The sequence below is a fragment of the Orbicella faveolata genome, unplaced genomic scaffold, assembly GCF_042242905.1.
Source record: "Orbicella faveolata isolate gen_17 unplaced genomic scaffold, um_ofav_v1 contig_24, whole genome shotgun sequence".
Classification (NCBI taxonomy): Eukaryota; Metazoa; Cnidaria; class Anthozoa; order Scleractinia; family Merulinidae; genus Orbicella; species Orbicella faveolata.
The window spans coordinates 15,042,372-15,066,136 of NW_028301552.1; the positions used below are offsets into that span (position 1 = coordinate 15,042,372).

At 38.5% G+C, this 23,765-nt stretch overlaps 4 pseudogenes; 3 read left to right on the forward strand and 1 right to left on the reverse strand.

The window, feature by feature from the left end:
- Positions 1 to 3,723: 3,723 nt before the first annotated feature.
- On the forward strand, positions 3,724 to 6,243 carry LOC149110565 (uncharacterized; annotated as a pseudogene).
- Positions 6,244 to 7,103: 860 nt separating this feature from the next.
- Positions 7,104 to 9,499, forward strand: LOC149110566 (uncharacterized; annotated as a pseudogene).
- A 3,963-nt stretch (positions 9,500 to 13,462) lies between these two features.
- LOC149110567 (uncharacterized) lies at positions 13,463 to 17,764 on the reverse strand (annotated as a pseudogene).
- Positions 17,765 to 18,642: 878 nt separating this feature from the next.
- On the forward strand, positions 18,643 to 20,728 carry LOC110065078 (uncharacterized; annotated as a pseudogene).
- The last annotated feature ends 3,037 nt before the right edge of the window (positions 20,729 to 23,765 follow it).

Here is a 23,765-nt window from a genome sequence, read left to right on the forward strand (position 1 = left end):
GCCAGGACCACATCCAAGTCTCAAAGAAAAAACCTGAAACATCTTTTGCTCTGACTGGACTGGTGACTGTACCCCCAGCCTGGCGTATGTGGCTCTGTCTAGCGTCCGCAAAAAGTCTGACCTATCCATACTTCAACCCATGGTTGCTGCCCAAGTGCTGCCCGTCAGGACTTAAATGAACACTATCTCTTCTGCTGCAGTCTGGTCATAGCCAGTTGAAAAGTCTGTTGTCCGCGATTCTTCCATGTAACGTGTTTAATCTTTGCAGATGTCAAAGACCTCTGAATCCGTCAATAGTTCCTTCTCCTTGTTTGGGAAGAACACCAACTACAACAAGAATTTTCCCAGGAACCTCAGAGGAAGGCATCCTGCAACGCCTGCATGACTGGACTTGTGAGTGGCTAAAACGGTCCAACATATCCATCTCAGAAATGGCTAGGACTCTCACGGACAATTTTCCGTTGATAAAACAGTACAGTGTCACCCTGTTTAACAGCCACTTAATGTGTGATCTCCTGGAACCCTTCCGGGGACTTCGCAAAGCTCTGGTAAAACTCAACGAAAAAGACAAGTTCAACAACGAGCCCGCCAGCAAAGATGTCATATCTCTATACTCTGGTTCATTGACAAGAATCCCGGATTGGACCAGGCCATACGTGACGCCTTTAACACGGCTAGAAAAATGATGATGGTCAGCATTCATCTCATGGTCACATAGACCCTCTTGCGGAATCTGGCAGATTTTGCTGCAAAGACTGCCAGGACGCCTGCCAATGAAAACTTCAAACAAGAACCCACACCCAAAACAATTCGGGAGTATCTCCTAGACTCTGTCATCAAGGTGTCGCCCAGTACCTAGAAACGTCTCCATCTAGGACAATGAGACAACGACGAGACAGCGGCCACTGCTGTGCCAAGACGCCGATTCCAGAGAACAGGAAGTAGTCGTCAAAGAGGCTCCTTCGGCTGGGAAGACTTGCCCCCTGGACCATTTAGACCAGAGTCCTTTGACCTGGAGTCCAGCTAATTGGTCGGCTGGCTCGCCCTAAGAAACTCCCTGCCGCAACAAAACAGCCAGGAAACAACGGAAACAGCCAGTGCCTGTCCAGTCTGAGGACAAATCCTCTGATGGTCTTCACGCAGAGGAATCCAGTGTCGAGGCTGGAAAAAATGGCTCAATTTCCTCTATGCCAAGATCTAGCCCCATCCAGTCCTAATCATCATTCTCCTCTTCCTCTGATTCCTCAGAGGATGACACAACAGTAAGCAAAAACAAGCCTAAGGCGCTGATAAGAAATACGCCACATCCTGGGCTAATGTCTCCTTGTTGTCCAAAGGAAAGCAGCCTACAAAGGTGCCTGCCACAACAACTGCAAAACCCAAGGGCAAGGAGGCTGCAGCCAAACCCTCTGAAAAGGATGCAAAAAACCAGAACTCGTTCTTGTAATTAAAAGGATCAAAGAAAGAACAACAGCTTAAAAAAACAACAGTAACACCTGAACTCCAAGTAAATTGCTTTTAATTGGCGGTTTTAATTAACAAAATTTCTAAAGCGATCCCTTTCAAAATATTAATGTTAAAAATGGTCCATTATGTTTTTCTTTTTTCACCCAGATGTTCTAACATAGCCATCTGCGGTTGTTGGAAACCAATTATGTATTCAGGGTGACCAACTGCATCACGCAATTGTTTACATTTCCATGGCAGTTCAGGAAAAAATTTATGAGAAACACAGGCCAAGGCAGACAACTTTTAAAAAACCATTTGCCCAGAGATGCTTTTTTGATTTTCAAACAGGTGGGTGTATACATTATTGTGCAAAAGTAATGCAAATGTATTTCACCAAAATTCATGGCCTTTCTTGGCTTTGCGACGATAAAATATTGAATTTTCGATGGAAGCGAATTTCTGATAAAAAGTCACAATTGGCAACGCCTATTGTTTCCAACTACACAAATTTTCGAATGACAATTCGCTTGGTACGAAAAATGGCTTTGAATTTCTAAGCAAAAAATCGCTCTGTTCAATAACTGACTTTGAACATTTGAGCAAAATTTCGTTCTTTATTAGCTCTGCTCGAACATTCCAAAGCATTTTGTAGACAACAATTTGCCAAGTTCAAATTCTGAATTCTGAGAACCCTTCTGCAAAGAAGGATAAAGCTGTAGTGCAACACTGCCAAGATTTGCCACTTAGGGTCGACAATGTTGCATGTTTGGGGTTAACTTTATTAAACTTCCCTAGAGAGAATTGATTCCAATGAAAATATCTTCTTGAGAGATGAAACGTGAGACTATTTATTTGTTTCCTTTTTTCTTTTTTATCGTTGTTAAGAATATATATGTTGCTTTTACAATACTTACATATAATACAATACAATGATCAGTAGCACGCTTGTCACGCGCTAATGGAAAAATCACAGATTTGCTCGAATCATATAAAAATTTCTCGGCAAACAATGATCGGATCTGCTTGAGACTTTCCAAAATTGTTACACATGTGTTAAAGATGGTTTTCGACTAAACAGAAGTAGAATAAAGGATTTTTGAAAAACTATAATTGGAGTCGAATTGTTAAGTTAGTGACAAAACATGGCATCACGCGTAACTTGCGTGGGCTTCACTATTCACTGTTTTCTTGTTTTTGCCAACTTAAGTTTCCTTTACAACCGTAAGACTTCACAGATGATGTAAAAGGTTCCTTTTTACGCAAAATGGCAAACAAAATCCTAAAAAATGGTGCTAAATCTTCCTTAAAATCAACAAAAGTGTTCACCATATGATGCATCACGCTTTAAGCTTGGAGAGACAGGTAGTTTTCAATTCATTGTGCGAGCTATAATTCCTGAGTTACAGAACAATTTAACCTCAAAATGTAATGCTCATAAGTTGCTTTTCACTTTCCTTCCGATTTTGTGTTTTTATCGAAACATTGCCAAGATTTGAATTTTTTTCTGCGTTCTAAACAGTTGGCAAGCGGTGTGATCTGGCACACGATAATTCTGATCATTGAATTTCCCAGTCGTATTGTTTACGACAAGTGCACTGGAGCGTGTTAATGTTGACATAATCAAAATGCTCAAATGACAAGCTAAATTTTGGTACCAAAATCAATTGAATCTGTTAGAAGCCGACGAAAATATTGGCTATAAAGTTTGTTCAAAACATAAGGTCGAAAAATTTTGATCCTGGGGAAGGTAAAGGATTGAATTTCAAGCAAAGACAAGCGCAACGCCCTGGCTATTTTGGCGGCTTCCATTCCTTCCAAATCATCCCAAAGTCTACAGAATCGATACGCATTGTTTTAGATTTCCTTATTAGGAAGTAAAATATTTCAACAGGTGAGGAAATGAGCAGGAAACTTCCTGAGCACATGCCGCTTGTTTCAAGCACATAGTCAAGTACTGTGTTGTTCGCAAGCACAAGGCCGTAAAATTGAATGCAAAGATTATGGATTCTGGAGTATCTAGGATTCAGATGTGGCAAGAACAAAAGAAGGAAAGACAAGAGAAAAGAAGAGCACATTATGAGAAAAACTGAGAGGAAATTATTGAAAAGGTCGTGGAAGCCAGAAAGAAAAGTCAAGAAGCCAGAAAGAAAAGTCGAGAAGCCAAGAGCAGACAACTACGGTACGTTCCAATCAAAGACGCCAAACAGAAACGTCGTTGCGAACGAAACCAGAAGGTAGCTTCAGAAAACAAAGGAAAACTTGAGAGAGAGAAAGATGGCTAGAGAACAAAGTAAGCAATCCCATCAAAAAAAGAAAGACCAAAATGTACAGGTTCAAGCAGCGGAAGCCACAGGGATTGAAGTTATTGGTACACCGTTCCCGAACAGGATGGCCAAGAAACGTGCCATTGGATGAGCTAAGAAGGGCCTCCCAGATACCCTGGAGAAGAAAGCAGAAATAATGGCAGCTATATCAAAAGTCCATGGACAAGGAAAGTGCTTGAGGAACACGGATTAATAAAAACGCCAGAAGAGGAGAAAGAAGTGATTGCACTAAAAGCGCTTGCTGGTGATCTCACTCAAGGCCTTAAAGCCGTCAAAAATGACATGTCAAACAAAGGAAGAGCTGCACTTGGAGCGGCAAAATCACTTTCTTTTGGTCAAAATGTTAAAGAGTAGCAGCCAGAAGACACTTTCAAAGCTCATAACCTTAGATAGAAGAAGCATCAAGTCAGGAATTGAGAAACGCGAAATGATCTTAAAAGGTGAAGAGCCAAGCTGGCTTGAAACCAAACGAAAAACCAGGCAGGATGCAGTCACTGAAGAAACCAAAGAGGTTGTTTATGATTATTGGAAAATGGTGGCAAGTAGACCAACAGGAAACAAGAAAGACTTGATTAGAAAACGAGTTGGAGTGAAAACGTGGGTTGAACATCAAAAACACGTGCTTGAAAAAACCCAAACGGAAGCCTACGTTGAGTTTGTGTCAATGCACCCAGAGATAAAGATATCTCAGCCAAAAATTTTAAAACCCGAAGCCTTATTTTGTTAGGGGAGCAAGGGAACAAGATAGACAGACCTGCATGTGTCGCCATCACGTTGAACTTCAAATTGTCTTCAAAGACTGCATGAAGTTTAGGAAGAGAGTGATTGATGAAAGCAGAGAAGCCAATCAAGCAGTTACAAAAGTGTATACCTCTGTTGGAAATATTGAACAAACACTTTGCCCCAAACCTGAAGACCAAGACTATCATTAATTGAAATGCTTGAAAAGGGAGTGCAAAGACTGTGGTGTTCACAACTTGGTTTTGCTGCCAGAGGAGAAAGGTGTTGGCAATCATGAAGTGAAATGGAAGCGGTACGACCATGTGTCAACTGGAAAACTTACCACTGATGGAAAAGACATGAAAAAAATAGCCCTCATTGAGAAGTGCACAGGACCAAAGGAACTGTTCAATTATTTCATTCAGCTGTAAGGACAGTTTCCTTACCATTCCTTCCTTGCTAAATGGCAAAGGGAACAGCTAGATTCTCTTCTTGAAAACCTTCCTCTTCATCAAGCCGTGTACATCCATGACTATTCTGAGGGTTATGCCTGTCGGTTTCAAGATGAAATCCAGTCCCAATACTTTGATGTAAACAAAGCAAGTCTTCATGTAACAATTCTTTACAGGCATTCAAATGCTGAGGTGGATGGTGTCCAGAGCACAGAGGAGGAACCAGCAATTTGTAAGGAGCATTTGTTTGTGATCTCTGATGACGTCACCCAGGATCATGACTCTGTCCTTCACATCCAGAAGTTAATTTCAAAGCATTTAGAAGAATCCAACTGCACCATCAAGAAAATGCATGAATTCACAGATAGATGTGCAGGACAGTACAAGAGCCATCACTGTTATGGTGACCTATCTTGTTCCCTGGCAACTCTTGGATACAGTCCAGCGAAACTACTTTGCCACCTCCCATGCAAAGGGAGAACAAGATGCAACTGGCTCCCATGTCAAACAGAAGGGGACCTCAGCAGTTCTCTCCAGGAAAGTCACACTATCAAACGCAAAAGATCTTTGCAACTCTCTGAAAGAGAACTTCTCTGAACCAGCTGTTTCCTCATTTCCCGCTAGGCAGAAGTCAGTGCAGTTAAAGCGGCGTGTCTTCTTCTATTTGCCTTCTAGTGGAGAACTGAGTGTTGCACATAACAGGGACGGTGGAAGATTCTGCACTGTCAAAGGCATCCCACAACTACACTCTGTAAGGACTTGCAGTGAACAGCTAAAAGTCTTCACGAGAGAAAGATCTTGTTACTGCCATGGTTGCATTGTCAAGAATTTTGACAGCTGTGAAAATATGGAATGGGTGGGCAACTGGAAGGAGATTTTTCTGTCAAGAAAGCCCTCAGGTGTCATGAGCAGAACAATGGAAGATGCAAGCACCATTGAACATTCAGTTCAAGTTGCTGACCTGGCAACAAAAGACTATTGTGGCTGTGGCAGCTGAAGAGGACAGCCACTATGATTACTACCTCCTTAAAGTTACTAGCAGTGGAGTCATTTCCCTTCAAGAAGACTTTGAGGATCCTTATAGTGGAAGCATTTATTCCAAAGGACAGGCTGTTCTTCTCGGAAATTTCTTTCTACGGGAGAACATTATTGATCGCACATACAAACTAGATGATAAGGTGGCAGGAGTATTCCCAGGAACTGTGCGGTACATTTGTGGACCACTTGTGTCAAAGTGAAGGAGGGGAAGGCCAATTTATCCATTGGATGAACATGAACAAATTCTGGCATCCCTTTAACTTTTTGTCTTTAGTAGCTTGCAATTAACATTTTTTGCCAAAATTTTCCTTAAATACGGTATTTATGTATTTTTTACAAAAAAGGGCATGGCTGCATTGCATCATGGGTAATAGAAAATTAGCTTAAAATGCATCTGAATTGATGGAAATGACATAATTTCAAGATAGGAACCAATTTCCTTCACTTTCTGCCTTATTTCTAACAAAAAATTATTCTTAAATAAATTTTTCAATTTTACCCCAATTATGCCTTTGTACATCAGAACTGTGCTACTGATGAATGGAGTACAAGAAAAGAAAAATACATAGTTACATTAATTACTATAACTCGCAAAATGTTGTGTTAAATCCAGCAACATACAAAGAAAAGTAAAATACAGCTCGAAGTTAGACACTTCTTGTCCATTAAAGGTTTCCATTTATTGTAGTAACATTCAAGTGAATTAGTCCTTGTTGATATTTGTTTTTCAATTTCAGCTTTCTTTATCACTATTGTTAGATAACTACTAAATGACAATGGTTCTTCGTTAATACTTCAACAGTATATATAGTACTTTGCAAGTAGTAAGAGGTGATTGGTTACCTTCCTGAAGTGGTCATTGTCAATGATACCATATAAGTTCTTAACAGTTGACAATTCTAGTTTTATTGCTGTAGAGTCTCACACCAATCCAGAAAGATTTTCCAGAACTCTAATACCACCAGATTTATGAAACTAGCATATGCTCTAGATCTTGATTTTTTTTGAGCATAAATAGCAAAGCTTGCTGCTTGCAAGTCTAGTTTTAAATAATTTGGTTTTTGCTTTCTATATCATTTAAGTTTTGTACTGGAACATAGCTCACTTTGTTCCTATAGTGATGGAGAACGCTAAGTTGAATTATTTGCTTATTTTGTCCAGTGTTAACCCATTGGCAATAAGGCATTGTCCTGTGGTGGGTTCTTCAAATATGTGCTTCATGCAGCTTTTATGTATGGCTTTTGTAACGAATACTGTTTATTGTTGTGATTGCGTGACCGTCAATATCTCTTTGTTTTGTGCGACATATCGATTAGTTGTCGGCATGACCTTTCATTCGGACACGTGTAAGTTACAAGCACATGTAGAAGAACATTGATTGAAGGATCGTCGAAGATACCATTGTAATAGGACGGAGAAAGAGGTATGTTATGTAGTTTGTCCTTTAATTTAGACCCCGAAATGTATACCACTTAATTGAAGGCAGATTTGTTACGCTTAAGGATATTTGTGTTTAGATTTATGTATATGCACGCCCCGCGTGCTCGAGTTAAGAACATTTAGATTAGCATAGATTTATAGTAATAGCTTTATTCTGCTCGTTGTATTTCAGTTTTTACGAGCTTTCAAGTCCAATAAACCAATTGAGAACGATAGATGCTTGGAGGTTCCGTTATTTATAAAACATTTCTCAGATGCGGCGCTGGTAATAAATTCAAAGATCGATTGATGTCAGCGTCCGCCCCGTTACAGCTTTGGTTGTTAAAACTTTCAAGTTCTGCTATGGTAGCAGAGTTTAAATTCTTCATAAGTGAGAAAAGCTAGATTCAGGTCAAGGTCTTTTAAGGTGTAAACTCCTATATCAAACCAAGTACAGAAAAAACTGTCTCGTTTACAATTTTAATTTCTTTTTTGCTCCAGATAATCGTTTTCTAAGTGCATGGCATTTTATTATTCTGCACATCCTTAAACTCAAACCAGTATTGTAACATTTGCTCATAAAAGAGTGGTAGCTTTTTGATGTTAAGATCGTCACTGTTAAAGTTACAGGTTGAGAGAAAGGTTAAACCTCCCAAATGTGGGGTAGCTTCATTGGGAATAACTGCCCATGCTGAATTCTTGCTCAGATGAAATCACTTTGTCTAAATGGACTTACGGGCTTTATTCATTAAAGTAAAATCAATCATATTCAGACCCCTGTTTTGGCATTTGCCAATAATATTATTGTAAAATGAAGGGTAAGTAATTGTGTTGATCAATGAGCAACTGCAATGTTCGTCAATGTTCTCTTCACCCAAAACTCTTTCAACACAGTAGTTAAAAGTATTGCGTTTTAAGTATGTTGTGCTGTTTTGCACACTAAAGCATGTTGTGGCATGCTATCTTTTGTTTTTGAAGTTTAACACACTTCTTTGTTTGACTGCATTGTTAGTGTGTGCACGCTCTATTGTTCTTAGTGTGTCCAACCAAACAGAAGAGTTTACTACTGAAGTGTGCTCCTGAACACCTTCAAGCGTCCTCAAGTCAAATTCTTTTATTTCCAAGTGGAGGCATGTTGTGAGGTATCACTTTAGCCCTGCTTTCCCATGGAGGGTCACATACGTCCAATCTGAACAGCCAGGAAGAAGGTCCTTCTGGGCCTCAGGGCCCAACTTCACATGGTTCTAGCCATAACTTCCAGTCTGGAGGCTATGAAAAAGAATTACATACACAACATTCAACTATTGCTGGTGGTGGAGGCTTAGTGCCATTGAGCCAAGAAAGCAATGAGTCACATAAAAATACATTACAAAATACGCATTTGAAATACAAAATAGAATATAACACTTTCCACATTTTTTCACCTATTTGAATTAGCTCATTTTTATGTTATTTTAGCGCAATTCATTTAAATTGTCAGACTTGAAACAAAAGGATAACTCGGCAAAATATTTACACCTGGCAAACTGTGAAACTCTCAAAACACTGCAGGTTAATCCTGAAATCTGGGATAAACTGAAGCACTCAGTAAAAAACAACAGGACCTCAGGTTCACCCTTAACCCAAAAGACGCTTAACACCGCTGATGCTCTGATGTGCAAATCCCTCAATATGTTGCTAAAAACAAAGAATTCAAAGCAGTCACTGTCAATCCCTGACAGTCAAAAAGTTATAAAAATGAACACAGATGTGGTCACTCTGCTAGGGCATGCACAAATTGACCTGTCCCACCATCGCAGGGAGTCACTCAAACCACATCTGAACAGAGATTATGCAGGTCTGCATGCCTCACATGTGCCAGTAACAGCTCTGCTGTTTGGCAAGGACCTGCAAACCCAGCTTAACAATATACAGGCATCCAAAAGGGTAAGCACCACCGCATTTGGGAATTGCCACAAAAACAAAAAGGGACACCCTTGCTGAAACAAACAAAACTTTTATTGGTGAAGCAAGCCTTTTTTAGCAAAAGGCTGTCAGTGGAACTCGAAGCCACCCTAAAAATCCTTCTTTTGATAGCAGGACCAGAGGAAGAAGTAGCAATTATTTCTTCTGACACACTTGATAATTTAGAGGCAAATAAATCTTATGTTGTTTGAGCCCAAATATCAAACACTATTTTGCTAATAAGGTCCAAAGCTTCAAGGGTGGCCATCTGGTACATTTCTTTGATAAATAGAAGGAAGAAGCTGCTGACTCAAAAGTCCTGAATTGTGCTGAGGGTCAGTATATTGAATTTTCAACACAGCCTATGTAGAACTTGGGCCCCAAAAGGAAAACATTCAACACCAGTGACTCACTGATTATAGACGCTGAAATTCAAAGGTTTCATATAACCCACCCAACATGAAAGTGGGGAGTGTATTTCACCAAGTTTAGTGACACAAAAAAGATGGCCTATATCAAATGATGTTAAATTTGAAAAGCTTAAATCAGCACATTGACCATCAACATTTCAAAATGGACTTAGTCTGGACAGCAATTAGGCTTACGACCCCAAATTGCTACATGGTGTCCATTTTTTTGAAGAACAGTTACTATTCGGTTTCTATTGCCAAGCCACATCAAAATTACCTCAAATTGAAATGGAACATGTTATTTAAATTAACATGTTTTCCCAATGGGTTGAACATGATTATCTGCCCTTTGGCTTTCTCCAACTCTGAGGGTGCCAGCAGTTCCACACTAGAGGCCTTGGCACTAATCGTGACGTTTTGCTTCAATTCTCTTCTCCTCATCACAAATCTCATCTGGCAGTGAAGGCACAAGGCCATAAACTTCAGCAGTTTGAACCAGGATGAGAATCGTTGGATGATAGAAATGAAACTTGAATACAGTATTGTGCAAAAGTAATGAGTGAAATGCATGAATTTTGTTCGTTGTCTCCTCAAACTTTAAAAGAAAGTTTGCCCGAAAATTTGTGCATCTTTTCGCAATGTCTTGAGTGTTGTTTCTTTAAAACAAAGGACAAAAATTCGCGGCATTTTCAAGACCAGAACAAAAATTCCTTACCCGAGGGATAATTCCGCTTGCAGTATGCAAAATATCGCAGTGCAATGGTGCTGACCAGTATCGAGCAATCAACATATCGTTCTCATGAACAATCGCGGTCACGTTGACGCTTGACTCCTCTATAAAATTCACTGTTGTTAATGTGTTAATCCGTCTTTCATGGCGAAGAACGTAGAGAATTTGGATCCTTTAATCATTTTCAATGACACGAACTTGCTGACTTAAGCTTTGTCACGTCCAGGTACAAAAGTTGGACCGCTATCAGTCCAGAAGTTGATGGTATCAACTAGCATCTCCAACTCCTTGTTCAACATTTTGTTTGTAACTTGTTTTAAAGGAGCGAGACAGGACTTGCCTAACAGGAAGGAACAGTGAATTTGGCCACCAGAGTCAACCAAGCAAAGATAATAAACAGCTTGATAAGCAGGCTGGGAGGCATTGCAGAAGTGGTTGATCTCACTTGAAACAATTCTTCCGACTTAATGCATTGTTCAACTGAGACAAGGGTAAGTTTTGGCAATTTGCTAAGCCACACCCTCCACCAAGATAAGTAGTTGCTGGAATTCTTGTCATCCCAACCAAGGCCATTTCTGCAAAAATCTTTGAGGAGTAACTTTGCGGGAAGGACAAGAAGGCACTGTCATACCGAGCGGATAAACTTACCACAGACAGAATTCCACGCCCGGCACAAGGTTTCTCCTTTATGTTCACTTTGAAACCGAACATATTCATCTCGACAAACCATATGCCTAGAGCTCTCTCTGTAGGAAGCACATCATTATCAAGATCAATTTCTTTGAGGTCCTTTGCTGTAGCTTCCACTGGAATCAATTCCAGGACTTCCCAAAAATTGAAGCCCCCTTTCAGCATGCAAAGATGTAATTCTTTCACATGTTTTACTGTGACACCAGTTGAGGGTATGGACTTCAGGCCACTGCATCGCATAATCAGCACAGCTGGGTGATGGTACTGCACGAAAAGATATACGGTCATTTAGTACTCTTCTAATTTCTTGGAAAAGTCATAGTGGGGCCACCAAAGGAACCACAAGAGGTCTTGATCTGCTTCTGGAGCACATACCTGATGGAATATTGATTGGACATCACCCATTACCGCGACTGGCTCTTGGCAAAAACGAATCAGTACACCCACTAGATTGTTGGTCAAATCAGGTCCTTGGAACAGTACATCATTCAGTGATGTTCCTTGAAACTGGGCAGAGCAGTCAAAAACATATTTTATCCAGCTTGTTATGATGGTAAATGCCATGGTGCAGAATAAACCACACCTTACCATCCTCCTTACAGTCCTCACGAAACTTTGCATCTTTGAAGAATTTACGTTTAAGATAGAGAGTCCTACATGTAGCCTTACTCCTATTCGCTGGCATCTGTAAGTTGAGGTTTCTCAAAGGCAGTGAAACCTCACCATCTTCACACTTAATGACTGAATCCTCCATGATGCTCATAAACTTTAAGTCATCCCTTGACATGCTTAAACCATCGAAAGGGGCACATCTGCAAAGTCAGCACATGCTACACACATATTATGAGTTTCCTTACACTTAATGAAGAAACTGGTGGACGTGACAAACTTCTGTTTCCTTCCAGTTGCGCCATTGATGACCTAGCCAAGGTCAACTCTAGTCGCATATGGACCCCCATCAAAGGCAGGGATAACTTCTCTGGGCTGCAGGGCTTCAGGAACAGTTGCTCCAATTAACAAATCTACTTCAGAACTCAATTCTGGCTAGTACACATAACCTTGAAGGTGTGGCCATCCTTCCGCATCCTCTTATTGAGGGATTTTGTCCTTCGCTATGGGCATATTTGGTCTGGAAAGTACTTCTGGCAAGGTAATGACAACATCCTTGTCTAGATCTGCCACCACCAGGTCCATTAACAATAAGACTATCTACACTTTTGCTGCTGTGCATGGTGGTCAGCTTGAGTCTTGTTTTTTTTCCATTTATCCCGATGTTCCAAAAAGTTAGCCAAACAAATGGTAGAGTTACATCCATTATCCAACAGTGAATAGGTCTTGATACAGAGAGGACTTCCTAACTTTAATCTTTACAGCAACAACAGGCAATGCAGTGACAGAGCCCTCCATCGTAGTCAGGCCACAATAGTGATCAGAGTTACACTGCTCAGTGTTGGACTGGTTATCATTGCCCTGTTGCCCTGTCTTGTCCACTCTCAACTTCAATGATGACTTCCGGTGTACGAACATTGTATGACAATCTACTTTGAAACTAGTAAAAACTATTATACCTCTAAGTCAACTTCCACATTTTCTTCAGAAATGTTTCCTTTGCCTGTCTGCCCTTAATTTATGAAAAACGAAAGCTAATGAAGTGAACAACAAGGGTGGCAAATGGTTTTCCAGAGGGTTATACAGCAACTTGCTGTTGGGGAAAATATCCATACTTCTCTCCCTTTACCCCCTTATTAACATTGTACCCCACCTTACTCCCATTCGTTTGGTAAACTTCTAAGTAGCTTTATAGAAGTATTTTGTCAGTAACACTTCATGATGTTCATGCTCTTGGGATTTCTAATGACCTTTCACAGAGGATATGGATATTTCCTTAGTGTAACCACAAATTTTGTTGGCATAGATTAAGACAAAAATATAATAACAATAGTAATAAATGATATTCAAACAGGCTAACCTTGTTGGAGTAGATTAAGAAACAAAACTAATTCTCACCAAATGTCTTCATGGAATCATCTCCACCAGGAATCCCAGTAAAAGTCTGTGGCCTTAAAATTCTTGCAGTTTCCTACTCAGAAGGAGTGAGGCTCTCTGTACAGGGCGCAGAGAGTTTTGCTGCATTTCCATCATCCTTTAAAAAGCAATTTCATTCATGATTAAATGGCTCTGTGACATGGGAAATGATTCAAGTGTAGCCCACATTTAAAAGCTAGCCTACCTCATCTTCTAAATGCCCGTTTCCTGTCACCCTTAACCTTTTCAGTTCTTCATTTCTGGCCTGCCCCTCCTTCTTCTTCACATTCCCTGTCACGTCTTCCCAACTCCTTTTTATCTCACAATATTTGAAAGTTTAAAGAAACAATTTGATTGAAAACAGAAATTAAGTGATTCACTTTTATAAACGGAAACCTTTCCTCACTGATAACAACTTTGAGTTACACAATCTTGATGATGCATATCCTATTTTCTACCTGTTCAACATTTTTTCTCCCCACTGTTCACTGCATTTATGGCATCAGCAACCTAGCCCCAAGCCTCTTTTTCCTTTTCCAATGACACTACCTCTGAAATAGGGCATTATGGAGCATTACGAATGACTACGACTGCTAACCACTGATCGCACGATGGACATTGCAGACTCATTTTCCCACACTCTTTGACATAACATTTGGATAATCACTGATGTTGGTGAGTGGCAGCAATGTTTTCTCAGTTTTCCATCTTTCTTTCTCATATAAACAGGCATAGCTTTCATTAAATGTGCCAAAGTATTTTTCTCAAACAATCTTGCAGGATTTTGAGTAGGTTGTGAAAGGTTTTGATTGGAAATACAATTGTTACATGCCTTGAAAGCATACATTGAGCAAATAAATGCACACTCTCAAATTGATCTTTATTTCATTTTCTCACACTACCCGGAATTAGATGTAATGTTTGTTTCATTATAGATACTTGTTTCGAATACAAATGGAAATTGAACTATTCACCTAAGTCGGGATTCCTCAACAGGATTATGAAATGCTCTGCTGCCAAAAAGCCATCTTAACCAAGTCGATAAGATCCCTTCGTAGAGTAATTCTGGATCCTTTATTACTAAAACACTGACAGATCAGGAATGTTTGCTTCAAATAAGCTTATAAAACGATAATTTCAGCATCATCCGTTGACCATCCTTTAAGCTCAATAAAACAAGATTTCTACAATCTCTAAAGGATGTCATTAGTCTTGTGAAAAACTTTTATGTAGCTTGAGTAATTGACGTCGCTGTCCTACACGAAAAAGCAATTTGTCTTTGGCGACACGATGGTACTAGCAAAAGTTTCCTGCGTCCACTGCCTTTCCCGTCTTGGCTTTCCCATCCTTGCATCGAAAACGTGTCAAGCATTTAAATTTCAAACCAAATATTTTGCAATAAAACTAAAACTCCGCAACTCTTTTTTGTACCATTGTGGTTATTTACTATCCAGTAACCACTTGTCCTCTGCGAGGGCTTTTTTCAGGTTATTATAAAAGGGGTTGCTTCTTACAAGTGTATTTGGAAAGGCTGTAAAGGAGTTTAGCAACAGTGAGGGGCCCTTAAAGCAAGCCGTTGCAATGAAATATATCAAGCCATTTTTTTCCAGAAGAAAATTTGACCTAATTTGCCAGACACAAAGCTGTGTTCAATGCAGAACAGGATGTGTGGTTGTCTAGGAATATAAGTCTACAGGTGCATATATTCCTGTTCCACACAATGTATCAGATGAAAAAAGCAGAAAAGTGTCTGAAGAACCAAGATATAGGTCATGTTTCTGAAATTCCAATTGCTCAGGGGTATCACTAACCTGGTTTTTATGATTCTTGACTTGCACTTATGCTTACCTTATTTAAAGAACTGCTTTATCTGGTTTAATGGTAATACATATCATTTTATTGTTCAGTTTTCTGATGAGGGTGACCCAGAAACAAGTGACCTCAGCATGTCAATTGGGCCACTTACTCTTTGGAATTTTGGGGATAAGGTGTGAAGTTGAGATTATCAGTATCTACTAAACTGTTTATGTGTCAGTGAGAAAGATAATACAAAGCAAGACCTGTGGAAGCAACACACAGAGGAAGTGCTAATTCTAGAAGGCAATACTTTGAATGTCTGTGGTCACCAATTCACTTTGGAATTTCAACCAAGTGCTGATCAGTCATGGTTAAGTTGGGCAAACGGTGAGCTAAAATAACGCCTCTCATATGAAACTGAATGTGTCATCTCATCTACAGCATGTTAAACCCTAAAAGCGGTTAAGGGGGTTCGAAAAAGGGTTCATGAATTCCTGAAACCCTTCCCTAGGTATGCCACTGTGTACATTTTAAGATTTCTTAGTTACTACCTTAAATAGTTGCAGATCATTCTTCAGGTAAAAGTATTAAATCATGTTGATAACAAGAACATTTCTGTGCATTACACTAGTAGTTTCAACAAAAATATCTGTAAAATGTAACACATGAACAATAACATTTGAAGAACAGCGAGAATTTTTAACAGCATGTTAAGTATTTGACGACTGGTGTGTTTGCCAGCTTTTTGTTCCTTGAATAAAAATTATTGTTGTTGTTGCTGTTGTTGGGGTACCTGGTAAATAACCTTCAACTGATCAAAATAACAAATAACTCCTCTGGACGGTTCATTAGAGCTTAAGGGCTTGTTAATCAAGAAGGAAGTCATCTGTAGTATAGCGCTGAACACAAAGTGTAAATGTTAACCTCTGCCTTCATGTCGTAGTCCATCTTATTCCTTGTCACAACCATAAGTGATCTCCCATTGAACACTGATAGCAATTTGTTTCCAGATTTTGAGGGAACTTTCTTGAAGTGCCTGTGGGCAATAAAGTTCTCCCCTGAGAATCCTAAATAATGGTAATTGAACTGAGTGGAGTGCAATTTGGTCTGAAATCATACGAGTGATTTCAAAATCGAACGAGCGCGCAGCGCGAGTTCGATTTGAAATCACAAGTATGATTTCAGACCAAAATTGCACGACATGAAGTTCAATTGCCACTTTATTAGATCCATTTTTAAATCGCACAATTTTATCGCCTTAATTTTTAGACTTTTGGTGTATTGTTCCAGTAGCCGGTTTGTTTAAAAAAAGCGGAACCGGAAACGCCTTTACGTCTCATTTAGTATGCAAAACGATGTCATGTGATGAAAACTCATCCGAGCATGACAAAGAAACAAGCTGTTTTGAAGTCAGAACGAAAATAGTCTGCTTCAGGTATAAAAGTTCAATTCTCGTCGCTTGAATCAATGATGGAAGGTCTTTCTTTCTTCTGTGGTTGAGGCTGAGACTTTTCATCGTCTTTGGAGAAGGAATTTGAAGGTGCATCCTGCGTAATTCTGCGATGGATTTCTTTTGAGTTGTGAAACTCCCTCGAGTGCACGATGCCCGGTGGATGGTACGTTTTTTTCCTTTCATACCGTTTAATGGCATGATTTTAAGGGAGTCCAGCTCGTTATCATCTCCGTTTCTTTTTGTGACCTCGGCGAAGGACTCAATACTCAGGACCTTGTCAAGTTCTTGCGGCGCCATTTGTTTCAAGATATTTCCAAGATGGCGGGACTAACACCAGCTTCGTAAGACGTTCATTCATTCACTGTTTTGTGGAGCAGGGCGTATTTTGACTATGTTTATTCACAGCGACAGAGTTGAGCTTTTGTTGCTTTGTTTGAAACTACCAGAAACCTGGAAACATCTACCTTCTTGAGATGGCCCTGAATTTGTTGTTGTGTGGTTTTCGTTTGTTTATGTTTTACTGGACTCGGTATCATACGGATTTTGAGCAGATGTTGAAGAAAAATTGCCAAAATATTCGTCAAAATGGACACTGAAAGTTGGAAACTTCCATTAAAGTTGGTGTTCAGCCTGAAGGAGCTGATAATCGTCATTTAGAAACTGAAATTAATTACATTCATCAAGTCTTTTGGAAAAAAAAACACAATAACAACAGAGTTTTGGCAATACTAGTTGCTAAATTCTCCACACAATGGCTTTTTGCCTTTCATTTTCTTGAAATTTTATTGTTTACTTTAAACTAATATTGAAATCTGATTTGTTGTTGTTTTACTGTCCCATTCTCAATGGCTGAGAAAAAGATGCGATTTAGAGCAAAAAATAGTGCGAGTTGTGAATAAATCGCACCATTGAGAGCCAATCAGATTGCAAGGATAGCCAGTGATTTCAAAATGGATTTAATAAAGGTGAGAATAGCTTCACAAGAGAACACCTCTCCATTATTGTGACAGAAAGTCTTGAATGTGTGAGTGATGTGTCTCCTGAGTATCCCTTGGCAAGGGTAACTACATGGCAAAACACAGCCCCTGGAAAAAACAGAACAACAGGATTCACTAACCCCATGGCTTTGGATCTGTTAAGCTTTAGAGCTATATATTTGCCGATTTCTTTTAAATATGTGTCAATTAAAGGCCCAGCTAGCTCTCATTTATTGCCAATGACTTCCTCCAACTGGCAATCCATTTCTGCCATACATTATTGAGCTTGCTTTCGGCACTCCTAACAAACTTTATCCACCTTTTTTCAACTGAAAATTTTATTTCAAAAACAGAAGAATTTTAAAACCCAGATCCATGTTCCCTTTTCTGTGGTGAAACATCATAAATCTAATCTTCAAACTTCATTTTTGTTACCCACTCTATCCACCATCTTTGTTTGTTGTTCTAATACGACTGGTACATTCCGTTGACCTTTGCAAGCCTGCACAAGCAGAAGAAAACTGCCTAGCAACCAACCATCGTATACCTTTTTCTCCTTGTCTTATCTTTTTACTGCAATGATTGACCTTCTATTGGGTTTGAATCCAGTTTAAAAGTTTCTGAGAAAGCATCGAGACACAATTTTTACTGCAGAGTAGCCAAGAGTAGTCACAGAAAATTTTGCTGCGAGTTTTTCACTCAAATTTCTCAGTGTTTTCATGCGCATTTCAGGCTTTACTGAGCCGATCACTCTGATCTGGGTATCACTGGAAAGATCTTTTTCTCCTGCAGAACTTAAGTATAGATGACGCCAATTTTGGTCAAAGGTAATGACATCAGGGCCCAGTTGTTCAAAAGACAGGTTAAACCAACCTCTGGTTAGGCCTAACCAGAGGTTAAATTTCTTAACCGTGAGTTTGTTAACACGCTGTTAAAATTGCGTAGTTCGAAGTGCGGTTAGAGGACAGGTTAGCAAACCTTGGGTTAAGTACGTTTAACCCGCAGTTAGCATCCCATAATAAACTATTCGTACAATGTTGCCATGGTGAGCAAGTTGCGAGCGCTGCAAAATGGCTTCCTCTGCTATCTCACGCAAAGCTTGAAAACAAAATTTTAGCACTTCAGAAATTGCCATTTTGACAGAAAGTCGAAAAAAACCTTTTGCTGATACAAAGCAAGTTTACCAACAGCCTCACCAATCAGAAAAAAATGAAATGTGGAAAAAAATCGCCGATGCTGTAAACGCTGTTGGTGTGGCAATGCAGACAACAGTCAAAGTTCGCGAGAAGTGGCGAAACTTGCATTCACAGGCAAAGAAAGAGTTCAGTGAACTGACAAAGGAGCAGAAGAAAACTGGTGAGGGCCAGCTCCGAAGATGCCGTCGGCATTAACAGCCAAAGTTATCGACATTTTTAAGCAAACACCTTCTTTCACCGGCCTCGAGGGTTTCGAGTCCACAGGTAAGGATTAATATCCTTTTATCACTTTAAACCTTAAAGTAACTACTTATTACTTTAAAGTGCCTATGAAGTAAAAAATAATTGCTGCTGATTTGAAAGGCTTTTCAAAGTAAAGAAGAATGGCGTTTTCCTTTTTGGAATATCTTTTTTCGTTTTAGAGATATTCACGTTTTTGTATTATAAGTAATGACGTCATAGGTGGTTCCACTAAAACAGTTCAACACTCAATCAAGAATATCTCTAGAAATATTAAAGCAGTGTTCTTTAAACTTGGCACCAGAAATGTACATCACAAAAGAAACAAAATGACACCTGTCGTGCTGTCGTCATGACAACAGGTATGCTGCTGATCCTGTTTTAATTAAAACTAACATCACCAGATTTTATCTTAAACAAGGATCATCCACTCCCAACAATCCAACGGGGAGAGTTAAGACAATATGGGAATCATGTGTGTTCCAAGCAAGACCCTCTGTCCCTTTTCGAAGGGTTACAAATTGGCATATTTGGTTTTTCAGAGAAAGAGACTGGAGCCAAAACTGTTGCCATGGCAACAACACAGAAGGTGTCCTTCTGTTTCTTTTGTGATGCACATTTGTGGTGCCAAGTTTGAAGAACACCGCTCCAATATTTCTAGAGATATTCTTGATTCAGTGTTTTACTGTTCAAGTGGAACCACCTATGATGTCATCACTTTCCTGATTTGCATAATACAAAAATGTAAATATCTCTAGAACGAAAAAAGATATTCCAAAAAGGGAAATGCCATTCTTCTTTACTTTGAAAAGCCTTTCAAATAAGCAGCAATTATTTTTTACTTCATAGGCACTTTAAGGATGAATTAGTTTAAGTATTGTTTACAAACAACAAGATAAATGTTCGAGATGTTCGGTTTTGAATGTTTTAAAAAAACATAATTTACGCTAAATGAACAACAGCTACAGTAGCAGCTAGTGTTGTTTATATAATAGCTACAATGTAGTTGTTTATACACAATGTCACGCAGCCCACGACGCCGTAATATTCCGAAACCTGCTAAAGCTTTGTACCAAGACATTTTATTTTGTTAAGCTTGCTATTTTTCGTGTCTCCCAAAGCTTCCCAGAAAAAGACTGCTCTTGAAATAAACCAGCAATTCCTTTAACAAAATTTGTTATTTTTTTAAACATGCTAAAGGTAAGAACAAACTGTGTCAACTATGTCAATGGTAAACAGTTTGTTCATAACATTTGCTAGAATTTTAAAATGACTAATATTTACAAGGCTAAAAAGATTTTAAAAAAGGAAACCTAAGCCATCTTCAGGGTCATCTGAAGATGGCTTATTGCCGAAAACATTTGGTTTTTTACTTTTTTAAAAATCTTTTTAGCCTTGTAAATATTGGGTAAACAGTTGCTGCACGTTGAATCTTGTAATGATATAAAGTTAATTAGTTGAAACAAAAGGTTACTTTTTATCACTGTAATATTTGGGGATGGAATTTTTATTTTTTAGGCCCTGAAACAAACCTACCCACTGAGGCAGCTGAACAAGTACCAACTACAGTGGAGGTTAGCAACAGTTCGTTTGAACAACTGCAGGAAGCTGTACAGAATGGACCAAAACCTCAAGAAGTCAAAGTGGTTAATGTTCAAAAAGCAGAAAATCAAAGCAAAAAAAATAAGAAAAAGCTTACCCAAGAAGACATTCTCGAGGAGCAATACAAAGCTGTAATTGTAAAGCAAGAAAATTTAAAGTTAAAAAAAAGGAAACTTGAATTAGAAGTCTCCCTTTTGAAACAAAAAGTATGTTCAGTCCCTGGTTACCAAGTTTCCATGAATTTAAGTCCATAAGCCCTTAAAAGTGTACCTATCCCCAAAATATCTTTTTCATAAAACAAATCTTTGTACCTGTTCGAAACACATTGTGCCTTTTTGCGCCTTTCTTAAACATATCTTGACTTTTTATAGGCTGAAAAAGTTTTGAAATGCTGCCATCATCTGTCACATGACTGAGCTAGTGAAATAATCAAGAAATATTAATATGTAAATACTGAAAAAATAAATGTCATATAAATAAAGAATCCACAATTTATCTGTCATAAAAGAAAACACTAAGCATACTGAAAATCCAATTAAACCACGAGAAAGCGTTTGGCAGCCTTCCTGCAGTTGTTCTTCAGGACGTTGTTGCTTGCCTGGTGCAACATTTCTTTCCAACCAATCAATTTACCCCATCTAAACTCTGGAAATAAGATTGTGGGAAAGACAAACAAATGGGTGAAGTTTTCTTTATTTCATTAACTTTGATGCCCTAATAGAGTGTTTTAATGGCTGCTTGGAATTTTAGGCAAATAACAGCAAACAGTTTTTAAACATTACTATAAGAAAATTAACTCTATCCTCCTAAAAACCAATTTACACCATGCAACTTTCTTGTATCACTTGCATCAAGCAAGTGACACAACAGCTTTGACTGTCAAAGCCACAACATGTTGCAGCATTTTACAACATGTTTCAAAATGCTATGGTATATTTTGTGTTGCACATATTTGTGACAAGGCTGTGTAGCTATGATAAAGACTACACAATAAGTTGTGGTGTAAGAAAAAAATTACCATTTAAATCAGTCCCTAGCATAATCACAATTGATAATTTTTTAGGTAGCTGTCAATTTTAGTATTTTTTGGTGTCGATATCTTTGCCTACAGTCTTTTGTTTGTTATGCAAAGCAGCCTTTGCAGGAACTGTTCCATAAGGAGAATTAGAGCAATATCTAAAGACCCAGTATAGCCCATTAAGCACTGCATGCTGCCATCCCTTGGCGACCATTTTTGTGATGTTGAAAATCCTGAGGGTTCTTTTGTTTGCTGCCAGAATAGAACTTGAAAACATTAGACGCCTCACACCTATGAAAACCAAACAGAGGGATGTGAAGCTTAATGGCCAATAGTGAGCCTTTCACTAGGCAAGGGCAAAAATATATCCAAATAAAAATCAAAAGTACAGTTGAGCAATATGAAATGATTGCTTGTTTTTAGAAGTGTCAAAACTTAAGTAAGAATTCCAAGGAAAGTAAAAAAAACTGTTTCCCTCGATCAGACATGAAACTGTGTGTTTATTTACTTTCTTTTCAAATTGAAAGCTCTTTTTAATTTTAGCTTCCGCTGCTTCCCAAGAAATGAAAAGCAAGGAGTTGGAGCACATTTTTATCACTGAATCAAGACAGACTGTTTTTGTTTATACTGCACCAGACAAGATGCTTTTACTTTGAATTGTATTCATCATAAGAGGCTGCACTACAAATTTACTTTGTTTTACATTAGAAAGAAAGATAGATACACAGGAGCCTTTTTTAAAAGTTGGAATACCTGAGCATCTTAAATACTTCTTATTGAGTGATTGAGACAGACTATTTTGCTATCTCTTGGAATTCTTGTGGTTTCTTCCTGCATCTGAGTGGCAGAGTACACAACTTCGACAAGTTAAAATAGAATAAAACTGCTTGTGGTATTTTGACCCTCACAGTAGATCCTCTAGTTAGACAAAACATAAGCAAATAATCCTGATCAATAAAATCCAAGTACTACAAAACACAGCTGCGAGGATTGCTCTCGACAAGCCAATGCATTCATCTGCTACAGAGGCACTCGTACAGCTTGGCTGGGAGAACATGAAGAGAAGAAGTTTTCATCGCATGATTTTAATTTTTAAGGCCTTAAATGGTTTAGTTGACTGGGATTTTAATTTTTGTAGTCTTAAAGATATTCATGGGTATAATACGAGAAGTAAAGACAACATTTGTAAGCCTCCATCCCATCGCTCCTGGGGGCAAAAGTGTTTTATTTACAATGCCGTTAATGAATGGAACACTTTACCCGATGAAGTTAGGAACAGTATCAGTATTTTTAATTTTAAAAGTTGAATTAGGGGCATTTCTTAATTTTTAATTATCATTTCTTTTTACTGTTTTCTATATTTCTATTAGTACAATGGTTAAACGTTATTATTATTTTTAATCCACTGTTTCTGTAGCTTTTGCAATTTTATTTTTGCAGGGCCCCACTGAAAACCACATGTATATGAAGTGGGCTCCCTGCTGAAAGATCTTTATTATTACTATTATTATTATTATTATTATTGTTATTATTGTTATTATTGTTATTGTTATTATTGTTATTATTGTTATTGTTGTTATTGTTATTGTTGTTGTTGTTGTTATTGTTATTGTTATTGTTATTGTTATTATTATTATTATTATTGTGCCACAGATGAACAAATGGTCCTGGGATGAAAAAATGTTGTTCTTGTTTCAACTTGATTTCAAATAAATGTTCCATTTGCCAATTCATCGAGCCTTAGTTTAAAACTAAACTTGTCTGATTTTTTTAAACAACTTCTCGTTTGAACTGTCTGCCATTACCACATTATGTTCCAGCCGAGGTGCATGGAGAGGGCCAGATTGAATGACAGTGATGTCAAAGACTCACAAGCGTAATCTTGCATGTGTGAACCAAACTAATTAAATATGCAGCACCAGATTTTGTGCTTATAGAAGTTAGTTGTCATTCTGTATAATTTATGTGTGAACACAGCTAATTAAATAGCTGTGTTCCACATAAATTAAAAACATTAAACTCATAAGTCTTTGGCATCATTTTCTCCAGTGTATGACATTTGTAGATTGTAGACTGAGACTGTAGACTTTTTAACTAAATATCACATTTCCATTTCCATTACTGATAACTAACCGTAAACAGGCTAACCTGAGTGCTATTCAGGCTAACCTGACGGATATCAAGGCTAACCAGAGTGCTCTTTACAATGTAGGCCTAAATGTAGTCCGCAGTCTGCAAATGTCATACACCACATTTTCTCCCTCGGTCTGGCTCTCTCAGT